Source organism: Pholcus phalangioides, unplaced genomic scaffold (assembly GCF_987345545.1).
Source record: "Pholcus phalangioides strain wild (caught in Gottingen) unplaced genomic scaffold, Ppha-v1.0 ptg000014l_1, whole genome shotgun sequence".
Taxonomy (NCBI): domain Eukaryota; kingdom Metazoa; phylum Arthropoda; class Arachnida; order Araneae; family Pholcidae; genus Pholcus; species Pholcus phalangioides.
In genome coordinates this window covers 5,423,228-5,435,546 of record NW_028301607.1, presented here as the reverse complement: position 1 = coordinate 5,435,546, position 12,319 = coordinate 5,423,228, and the positions used below count along the sequence as shown (strand labels likewise).

Here is a 12,319-nt window from a genome sequence, read left to right as displayed (position 1 = left end):
TGCTAACCCTGCAAACCATTTTTTTTATTTCGGTTATTTTTCCAGTTTTTATTCAGTTTTAAATTTTCTACGGAGTTTTGCCCACCCTGTGTATAAGTTAATATATAATATGTGAAATAATATAAATCACAATTATAATAAAATCCTTTACTATTCAGGAAGGAACGGAGTTCCGGTCCACGTGTAAATGAGAGGCACTGTGGTTGGCACAGGTAGTCCATAGACAGACTCCTTATGTTTTTTTCAATCAACTTTATAATTTTTTTTTACTAAGTCTTTCAGCGTAATTTGAGTCATTCATGTGATAATCACTAGTACTACTTAACCGCACATGTCCCTTGTACGCATTCCTCTGGGGATTTCCTAACTTGTTGCATGTGTGTGTACATATATGCTTAATTTAACTCATCACTAGGATTTTTAAGTCTTCAAAACTGACAGAATATGCTCCATAAAAAATGCATTTATGCCCTAAAAATATGCTTTTTGTAAAATAGGTTGACCATATTTTTTCGAGATAAATACGGGAAATCGCTAATCATTGTCAAAAATTACATGACAAAGTTACACAAATAAAATTGCCAATAAATAACATCGCCGAGAGAAAGTCGCCAATCATTGCCGAAAGCGATGTCAAAGGTAAGTTAAAATTTCCAATTGTTGCTAGAACCACCAATTGTAGGAAATGAAGCTAGGGAAGAGAGAGAGCTCAATATTCATCTTGCTGAAATACGCAAAATAACGATCAAAAATATGAAAATATACCTTAAATTCTGAAGATCATGGAAAAATAACCCCAAAATTATTGAAAATCATGAAATAATGCCTAAAACGCACTCCTACATTAACATTCCAACTGCAACTTGTAACGCATATGGAGCATGTGTGAAAGCCGTCAAACAAATCTCCCCCCCCCCCCCCATCGCATCAAAGTCCACCCGAAAAGTGCAAGAAGTCCCAGATGTGTATGACAATTATTGCGATAGCGGTAGGTACTGGACTTGCATCTCACAGACTCTTTTTCCGGAACAAAGAGAAAAATATGCATGAAACATCAATATGCGAAATAATATGAGAACGTGGGCAGACAGCGGCTTGGACGATGCGACATCACGATACTCACGAAAAATAGCGTTACAAAAAGAAAATGTGTGAAGAAATTGGGGAATATGTAAAAGATTGCTGCTGCAGTATGCACAATAAGAAAATGCTAACATTTCTTATTGTGTAATCACACGTAACATTGAGACTCTCTCTGGTTGAAAATCGATTAAAAAAAAAGGGTAAACAAAAACCACATTTTTAAATGCTATGAAATTTTCTGCGTCCAAGTTTTTGCACTACCTGTACTTAAAATATTTCAACGAAAAAAATCGCCATTCGTCTTTTATATGTTACTGCTAAAGTCGAAAGAAACGGTGACATGGCCACAGAAAAAAAATTTTCTGTTCAACTAGGAAGGCCAGTTCATGAACTGGCCAACTTCGGGTTTTCACAGTAAAATATACACGGGACTCGATTCCGTACGCAGGAGGAGCAATGGTGTATTTTATTGTATATTGATTTTTTTAGTGGGGAGGAGGGTTCCTGTCCCTAGGATCCACAGCCAACATCGAAAGTTCCCCAAATCAGCGGTTATCGCACTGTGTACGCAAATGGTTGAATACCTTTACGAAAGCGGAAATTCTCTACTTCGTCTGTTTCTGGAAAAAAATGGTTACAAAGAAACGAGATTCAGCACTCAAATCGCGACAAGATACGAGCAGTTGAAGTCGGTGAAAAGTGAAATATATTCAGTAATGTTATTAAGAGGCTTTTGTAGCAAACAAATACTATATCTAAAGTGTAATCACAACAAATAGACCCGTGATTTATTTGTTAAATCAGTTATAATTTACATGTAGAATATTTTCTTTCTGTATTTAATAGTTATAAAAATTGTGCAATTTTTTTTCAAACTGTTTATGAAATAATTTGTATTTTCATGGAGAACATTGTATTAATCTATGTAAATAAAATTGATTTTCTGTGTGTGTATGCTCTCTATACAAATCTACAATTTTAGATCGATCGTCACCAAGTTTTGCATATATACCAAATGGGACCCGACTTGAACGATAGGCTACTTTAAAATTTCGTCAGAGCAGGGCAAAAAAAAAAACTCGGGCAACAATGGTTTTTCTGGGCCTCAACAATCACTTTCGGAACGTTTGCTTTAGTTACCGTGGTTACCTAGCGACGTGTGCTTTACAATGGTTTGTCACTTCTTTAATGCTGCCAGTATATATATTTGCAATAGGTTATGCCTTTATGATGGTTTGCCACTTTTTCAATAGTCGTCAGAATCAGCATCACTTTGAGGGTCAAGCAAAGGATGATCCCCATAGAAATCAGTGTTAAAATTGCCCGACTTTACTGTAGAAATGTGGAAATTTAGTGGGGGTTTCCTGCCACATCAATAATTTTAAAAATTGTATTGTAACGAATCTATTTTTCCAGTATGGGCATTTTTACTAACACTCTGTGGCCTTACAGCACATAATACGTTTTGTTTGTATATGCGTTGTTAAAAGAAGTTGAGAAGAGAAAATATATCTTCCAAGAGAAGAGAACGTGAGTTGGAATGTGGCTTCCGTCCTGGAAGGTTGTCTGTTTTGTGTGCTTCGAAATAAAGGGTTCTTTGTTAAGTTCCGTAGTTTCGTGCTTTAATTGGACACCCCTCCAATATCAAGAGTCTGGGGATATTCCGCCACCTCACGGAAAAGAGACGCACCTCCGACGCGACGTCCCCTTATAGTATTGAATTCTCGATTTTTCAAATATTGAGTTCGCTTAGAGATATACGAAGCCCAGGAGATTAAATACGAAGTAATTAGCCGGACCTATACTTTTGAGTTGGATATTCGTGCAATATCATTGATTTTAACCGTTTATTTATATCTTCTCAAGCATGAAAATTAATGTCTCCGTATTGTCTTTTAATATTCAACTGCATAAATTCATATAGTTTAGATTGTTTTAAAATTAATTTTGTGTCCGTGAAGTGCATCGAAGAAATTCCACGGCTTTAATTAAGCATTTTTTGAAGCAGAAATAGATAACTTGCAAGTTCAGGGGAAAGAATCGAAATACCTAGCGCCCCTTAAAAAGAGAAAAAATATATCCAATTTTACGTTTCTTTAAGTCTAGATTTGTTTCTTTCATGAGTCGCACAGGAAGTCGCCATATTGGTTAACTTAGACACGGTTTGTATGTCTCTCAAAGAAAGAGGGAGATACAAGGGTGTAGCGAGGGGGGGGGGACTTGGGGGTCTGGCCCCCCCCCCCCGAAATATGAGAAAATGACCGGAAAAAAGGTTAAAAGATGGCCAAATCCATTGTTTTGTCAGTTTGTTCCCCCCCGAACGAAATTTCTGGCTACGCCCCTGGGGAGATATAACATGATCCAAGAAAGCCTCATTGAACAGAAAACCCGGGCAGCACCGGGTATTATAGCTAGTAACAAATAATTTTAGAGGATTTTCTTTATACATATGTGTTGTTATAGCAGATAAAAATTTGATTTAAATAACGAAGTACATAAATGTATATAGTTCAGATAAGCACGCCAATATACAGGGTAAAATAATGAACTTCCTACGACTAATCACTCTCATACGGTCATTCACTCAATCTTTCACTTGATCACTCAAATTGTCAAAATGTTACTCAGTCACTTTATGTAATACGTTATTCACTATAGTCCGTTTCAGTATAACTTTGCAGTGAAGGGGAAGCTACGAGGGAACCGCATCACTCGTTGCTATGGGAACGAAAGCCTCTTAACCAATGTATCGATGCGTGGCCTCGGTAAGGTATGACCGATTCTCGCCAATCTCACTGAGAAAAATCTTTTTTTACGTATAACGTAATTGCACAGTTACATTAGTAATAATTATAGAATTAAAAGAAAACCATTGCCGATACTTTCAGAAATTAAAGTGATGTTTTTGAAATGATTTGTTTTTGATTACAAATATAACGCCACAACAGGCAAATTGCCCAACGAGGTGGCTGACTTAAGAACATCATGGATCCCCGAGAAATTTTTTGGAAGCCCTACCTAATACTGCTACACCCCCGCCCCTCCGCGGAACCCCCAACGAATCGGTACATGCGGGAATGTACGTGTAGTGAAACCTGACGTGAAGTTTTTTTTGTTTCTCTGTAATGCTTGTTATGTGTAGTGCTGCCATCTGCCACCAGTTTTTCTAACTACGAGTGAAGTGTTATGATTGAATGATTTATCGTTGTAGGACTTGCTCTCTGTGGCGAGACTTTTTAACGGGGAGATCGGCTCGCATTTGCGACTTGAAGTTGGGAACCACAGTAAACCGACCACCACTGTGGGGTTCGAACAAGGATCCTCGCATCGCGAGTCCGTCACTGTAACCACTCGACCACCACAGCGGATTAGAAAGTGTTTTAAAATTTAGAAAATAATTTTCTTCTATCAGCGTGTCATTTACTCTTCATTGATGTGCTGTAACACTAAAAATTTCAAAAACAGTAAAATTTTTCTGCAATGTTTCCCTTCTCTCAGCTGAAATATATTTACAAAAAAAATCCAAACAATATTATGTGAAAGCAACGCATAATTTTAAAATACTGTGTATTAGCCACGGCTCTCAAAAAAAACTTGGGGATTTTTAATTTTTTCTTCAATTTATATGGAAAAAATTAACGTTAAATAAAATTTTTGAAGCCAATCAGAAAAAGAAATTAAGAAGCAGATCAACTCTGTTTTAACGTGTAAATGCAGCAATAGCACCAAATAATAATAATGATACGGAAAAGTTAAGAATTTTTGTACTCACTTTTCTTGCCGAAATTTCCGTCGCTCGACCTCCCCCCTCATTCCCCGAACGGTATACGTCGATGCCACTTGTTTTCACGATAGTTCTAGTCTTATGGTTACGGTTGATGTGCTGCTCATGGTTATTACGGATGATTCTGTTATGTTGGGAAAATCGCAGGCACCAATGCGATGATGGCATAATCACGGCACTAATGTTCTGGTGCATGTTTTGATTCACCACTCTTAATTTTAAAATGAAAATGAAATTCACTTTTTGAAAGAAAACATCAATTATGTTGTGGTGAAAAGTTACTGAGTACTATTTAAATTGACAGTACCCCAAGAAAGAAAACTTTTGGCCTGGTGATCATATTAGTTGGGAGTACAATTTTGAGTTGTTACCGCGCCCGCAACAACCCTTTGTGTGTCGGTGAGTAATTCTCCTGAATAAATATGTACTAGAGCATTTTAACCCAAACAATTAAGTCACAAACAACGAAAAGAATATGTCAACACATAGAGGTCTAAGTTACTTAAGGTTATTTAATTCTTAAAAATTCCTTTTTTTTTCCGATTGTTTCACAAGGTTAGACACAAAAAAAAAAAAAAACATTTTCAACCTCAAAATTGTTTCAACTAATAGCAAAATCAAAATATAAACAAACAAAATTTCAGTCTATATTCATATAACCAAAAACAAAACACCAAAAACACAAAAAAAAACTAAATATTGCTGTAGTTTGGTTTTGAAAATGGAAATTTTACTCACAATCTCCCATATTCAGATCACTTCGTTCTTGACAACCGGATTTCGATGAACAGTTCCCTTTAACTTGAACACTCTGTACGGACAGTTTATTTTCTCATAAGTCATCCTTTGACGGGCGAATCTGCTTGGTCACCAGACACGTGAAAGACTAATGTCCTCTGTACTTGCTGGGACGACGGTCCGTGCACATACTTTGCAGTCGGATCACCACCAAAAATTCTCCAGTTGTACTACCACTCGGGGCAGCATGGACGAAGTCTTATCCAGTTTTGTTTACAGCGAGTATTCAAAAATCAAAAATATAGTATTCAGGAATGGAAGAGTAGAGAACTTTTAGCGTGGATGTCTCTGGTGAAAATAAAGATACAACTGTCACATAAAAGATGAAAGCCCAAACCACTGTGGACCCCCCTCTCTCACTTATTTTATCTGAAGAGACAGGCAAGGGGGCATCTGGAGAAACAGGTGGGTGGAAGATGGCGTCCGTTCGTGTGAGTGGAAGACGCGACTCGTGTCAACACTCTCCGTGATCGGAAACTAAACCTACCCCACATAAACATGGCAAAAAATAAATAATTAAAAAAAAATGAGGACCTAAAACAAAAAACTTCTGCACCCATAGAGGGCCTCTCACAACAGTATTGACACTCTCATGGAAGAGAAACACTTCTTGTAATCTATGAGTGAATATCTGAACTCACCGAAGCCTATTTTTGGGAGAAAATAAAACTGAATATTCGTGTTTATAACTGCATTTAAAACTGAATACAAAATTGTATCGTTATGGAAAATTCAACCAAATAACGAAAAAAATATATATGTACAGTATATAATTGTGTAACGGAAAAAAACACGACAGTGATATTGGCGGGGAAAATTTCTAGGATATCGCGCCAAAATGTCGTTGCCGTTGCTATGGATTTTTGATAATGGTAACCAATATTTTTTATAATTTAAAAATTTTAAACAAGTAAACATCGGTTCAAAACGATATTTTTTCAGCATGATTCAGTAAATCATAGAAAAAAATTGAAATATTCTGTATAAAGGATCATCGTAAAGCTCCGATATATCAACTATATTTTGCGGCGAAGGAATACACTCTCTACCTTTCTCTTCACTGCAAAGTTAACCTGAAACAGGCTATAGCTCATTCACCAATTCATAATTCGGTTGCTCACACGTTCACTCATTCGTTGAATCACTCGTCGGTCGCATTCGTCGGTCACTGACCAACTAGTGCCGAACTTTTGTCGGTAAATTCTACGGTGGTGAATTTTCCGTATAAAACGAGATGAAAACTATCGATCGTTAGACCTTTACACGTTGTGCATTATGACTGATGAAATGTAGTCGAAGGCAACAATTTGCTCTTCCACGTTGCGGCAAACTAAAATTTGTCTAAGTTAGTGTCATGGTTCCATTAGAATCTGGTTAAGTTACGGCCGTATTCACCAACACAGTTTCAACTGCGATCGCAGGTTAAACGATCGGCGATCGACACGGATTGGTTAAAATCCTTAATTTAACCAATCCGTTTCGATCTTCAATCCTTCCACCTGCGATTGCAGTTGAAACTGTGTTGGTGAATACGGCCGTTAGAGAGGTGTCCAAGTTTTGAATGTACAGTATTGGAGATATTCTGTGATATAAGATTGAGGTCGATTCCATTCAAAACCATTTATTGTAGGGAGGTGTCCAATTTAGCAGATTTTACTACATGCAAGACGTCGTTGTGCTGTCGTTAGATCATTATGCTAAACTCTCATCGTACTCTGCCACGAAGCTGGGTCAGAAGAGATCTCGGTAACGGGATAAGTCCAGTGGCAAAGTTCCGGCGTTCATTCATTGGACTCTCATCGTGAGAATCCACAGGTTCGAACTCCGTTGGTGGTACAGTGGTCGGCTGAAGTTGATTTTCTCTGGCTTTAAAACTTCAAGACGTGTAGGTCACCGAGTAGTGGTAGACCTACCATTTTTGCAATCATAGCCCGAGTAGGTCACCCATTTGAAAAAAAATTTATCTCCGCGGATACCATTCAGACGTTCAACACGATACTTACATAACATAAAACTTCAAAAGAGAATTTACCGCCTTCACTTTCAAAATATGGAAGGCAGGTGGAAACACCATCACGAACAAAAAACACGCACATCTCTGACAACGTAGATGCGTTAAGGCCACAGATATTCACACACACACGTATACTTAAAATAAATCGTACTATATGCATAAACATTGAATTCGAGAATTCATGAACATATATTTTGCGATGACTGAAAACGAGCACAGGTATGGGTCGCTCTTGGGTATGTCAGTGAGTAGATACCATGCCAACGGCCATACCATGCTGACAACACCGGTTCTCGTCCGATCACCGAAGTTAAGCAGCATCGGGCGTGGTTAGTACTTGGGAGGGTGACCACCTGGGAACACCGCGTGCTGTTGGCATCACCTTTGTGCCCGAGTGGCATGGTGGTAAGATGCTCGTCTGCCATCGTGAAGGTTGTTGTCAGGGTTCCGGGTTCGAACCCAAGAGAGGATATAGATAAGATATTTCCCTTAACGAACTCGAGGAGACCACCGATAGACAGCGCCTTCACTTCCTACCCATCTCAGTAATGGCAGTAAATTGCAACATAGCGGTATGGTCAGAGTTGGTGTTTGGTGGAGTAGAGACCTAGGTCAGCACCTCCTAGAGATAGAAGGCCTCCGCACTCTGCTTGTGAGTAGTCCATTTTCCCTAAGAATATTCAGGGGGGGGGGGGAAATTCCCTGTTCGTGCCAGTGTAATCGTTGTGAGGAAAAGAAATGATCGGGATCAGAATTGGCGATTTCTATGCCCCCACATCCAATCACTATGCGGTATTTCTGAGCCAATGAGGAAGATTCTACGCCAAAAGAAGAAGAAACGAAATAGCCACATTTTGAAACACAGCATCCTAACTTGCTAGGTAGTCTGAATGACGTTTATGGCAATCAGTGCAGAGGCCTTCTATCTCTAGGAGGTGCTGCATATGTACATACAAGCAACAGGTTGAAGGGGTTTTTGATCTAATAAATTGAATTATGCGCCACTTATATCTCCAGTTAGGCCATGTATAGCTACAGCATTGATATTACCAAAGAAATGTATTCAATTCATGGATTGATAGGAATAGAAAAAAAAGAAGAAATATGCATTTAAAACAGCATTTTGCATTTGATTGTTTACCGTGACTGTTTAAATTGAATGCATTCTTGTAAAAGGAATATTCAAAAAAGCGCAACAGTCAATTTTTCTTCAGTTTTGGACTGTCGGCCCGCCGGATAGGACGTGTTTCTCCGGACCTCCTTTGTACGAAGACTCTACCCGGTTCCTTCGCCGTGTCTTGTGATCGGAAATGGAATTTTTCAGGTATTCCTGGGTAAGTGGATATTATTTTCCCAATTCTCTTGCGTAATCGATTCCTTCCTGAGTATTGTAGTCTGCATTATAGGACGAGATTGTCCATTCATATTCTGTGTGCTTGAGTATAATTCCAGGCCTTTGGTTGAACATCTGAATGGAAATTATTGAAATAAATTAGTTCGAATTTTTTTTTTTTTGAGATGGTTGTAAGCTATGGTCTTTTTTTTATTGCGTTTTAATGGATCGGGCGGTAAATCATGTGCTACCAGCGTAACTTGGTTGAATGTATTAGACTTTATAATGAGTCCTGTTGCACATAATACTAAAGGTTTACATCTGTCTTATACATCATCTTTAATATTTCGTGGCCATTAGTGACAAACGTTCCGGAATTATTTATCGTATGAGTGTAATGGTAGCCGAGGCTGCATTCGCGTTCAGCCTGTCACGTGTCAGTGCCCTGTGCGTTGCGCAGCACGAGCAAAAGCTTGCCAAAGCGTATGAATTTATGGGCTGGGCTACGAATAGCGGGTCGTATGTCGCGCAGCAGCAAAATTGCTGTATACATTACAGCCCCGTATACAACGGGACATTTCTGTCCGTAACAATATTTACCAGTCGAATGACTTTCCTGGTCGGGTGCCTTCTCCGGGCTTTCTTGCTCTCAGTACGGGGGGGGGGGGGGGTATAGGGTGTACGCTGGTCAATGGTCTGATAGGATTAACGACCGACGTGACTTCGTCTTGGCCGCTCCACCATTGACAATCATCGTCGAATGACGACCAGGATTTTCCAGAATTTTTCGTTGATGTCTGGCCTTTAATGCGGGCCATAAATCAACATACGGGCTGGGGCCCTTGAGGACCTCCGATGAAGGGAAAGACAAGAGAGTAATGTATGTGTAATTATGAGTGAATGTATGTGTTTGGAAGGGGTTGGCATGAAGCTTTTTTTTTTTTTTTTGGCGAATGATTCTTGGCCTTTCAACAAATCTCATAATTTTTCTCATAATTTCCAGCCCCCAACCTAAGTCAGAGAATCCGCCTCCTTTCCCGATCTTCCGATCCGTCTGGCCACGCATTGGTCGATGAACGCCTCCAGTCACAGCACGTGTTGCCGTATTAATATCCTTGGAGAGTGTTCTGGTAACAAATATTCGCCAAGGAACATTGGGGCAGGCTGGGGTCAGTGCGTAGCCAGCCTATGCCGCTGGCGCTTCCATGCAGCAGGGAAGGCATACATTTTCTGCAAATATTTGCGAATGACTATTTTTGACCAGGCTAGACATAAATGTGGCATCTCCTACTTTGGGAAACATGTTTATACTCAAAGATAGACGACGTTGAATCTACTTTACTTTATAGACGCCGCGCCGTAGAGTACCAGAATCCGATGGGGTCGAGTCTTATGTGAATCTTTTGATATTTACGGTTTGATCTTTCAACCAAAATAAATGTTAATCGTGAGATTTTATGAACTTATTCTCGTCCATGGGTGGAGATACGGTGGGGGGGGGGGGGGGGCACCAGCGTCAAAGGTGGAGTCGACTGATCTAATGTATATGTTACCGGCAAAGTATGAAATCCAGGCATTCTATAGAATGCCTAGGCATTCTATACAATGCCTGGTCGTTTCAGGCAAAGTATGAAATACCGGTTTTATTCTATACTTTGCCTAGGCATTCTATAGAATGACTAGTCATTCTATAGAATGCCTAAACACACTCCAGGCAAAGTATGAAATATCTTCTTCCAACAAATCTCTTTAGGGGCGGTATAAAATATTACATAAAATTAAAATTTCAGAGAATTTTCTCTGAAAAAAAGGATCTGTTGAGGGGCGGTATAAAATATTGCAATTTCTTCGAATTAAAATTTCGCAGAATTTTCGTCATTTTTTCCCGGAAACGTTTCCCTTTCGCTCTCGTGAAAAAGTATCTGCTGAGGGGCGGTATAAAATATTATAATTTCACAGAATTTTCGTCATTTTTTCCCGGAAACGTTTCCCTTTCGCTCTATTGAAAAAGGATCTGTTGAGGGATGGTATAAAATATTGCAATTTCTTCGAATTAAAATTTCGCAGAATTTTCGACATTTTTTCCCGGAAACGTTTCCCTTTCGCTCTCGTGAAAAAGGATCTGTTGAGGGGCGGTATAAAATATTACAATTTCGTCGCATTAAAATTTCGCAGAATTTTCGTCATTTTCTCCCGGAAACGTTTCCCTTTCGCTCTCGTGAAAAAGGATCTGTTGAGGGGCGGTATAAAATAATACAATTTCGTCGCATTAAAATTTCGCAGAATTTTCGTCATTTTTTCCCGGAAACGTTTCCCTTTCGCTCTCGTGAAAAAGGATCTGTTGAGGGGCGGTATAAAATATTACAATTTCGTCGCATTAAAATTTCGCAGAATTTTCGTCATTTTCTCCCGGAAACGTTTCCCTTTCGCTCTCGTGAAAAAGGATCTGTTGAGGGGCGGTATAAAATAATACAATTTCGTCGCATTAAAATTTCGCAGAATTTTCGTCATTTTTTCCCGGAAACGTTTCCCTTTCGCTCTCGTGAAAAAGGATCTGTTGAGGGGCGGTATAAAATATTACAATTTCCTCGCATTAAAATTTCGCAGAATTTTCGTCATTTTCTCCCGGAAACGTTTCCCTTTCGCTCTCGTGAAAAAGGATCTGTTGAGGGGCGGTATAAAATAATACAATTTCCTCGCATTAAAATTTCGCAGAATTTTCGTCATTTTCTCCCGGAAACGTTTCCCTTTCGCTCTCGTGAAAAAGGATCTGTTGAGGGGCGGTATAAAATATTACAATTTCGTCGCATTAAAATTTCGCAGAATTTTCGTCATTTTCTCCCGGAAACGTTTCCCTTTCGCTCTCGTGAAAAAGGATCTGTTGAGGGGCGGTATAAAATAATACAATTTCGTCGCATTAAAATTTCGCAGAATTTTCGTCATTTTTTCCCGGAAACGTTTCCCTTTCGCTCTCGTGAAAAAGGATCTGTTGAGGGGCGGTATAAAATATTACAATTTCGTCGCATTAAAATTTCGCAGAATTTTCGTCATTTTCTCCCGGAAACGTTTCCCTTTCGCTCTCGTGAAAAAGGATCTGTTGAGGGGCGGTATAAAATAATACAATTTCGTCGCATTAAAATTTCGCAGAATTTTCGTCATTTTTTCCCGGAAACGTTTCCCTTTCGCTCTCGTGAAAAAGGATCTGTTGAGGGGCGGTATAAAATATTACAATTTCCTCGCATTAAAATTTCGCAGAATTTTCGTCATTTTCTCCCGGAAACGTTTCCCTTTCGCTCTCGTGAAAAAG

General features: G+C 39.1%; 1 non-coding gene across 1 annotated transcript; it reads left to right on the top strand.

Moving 5' to 3' along the window:
• The first annotated feature begins 7,938 nt into the window (after nucleotides 1-7,938).
• On the top strand, nucleotides 7,939-8,057 carry LOC149078022 (5S ribosomal RNA). Its single transcript, XR_016193939.1, has one exon. It is a non-coding gene; the product is annotated as a 5S ribosomal RNA (ribosomal RNA).
• The last annotated feature ends 4,262 nt before the right edge of the window (nucleotides 8,058-12,319 follow it).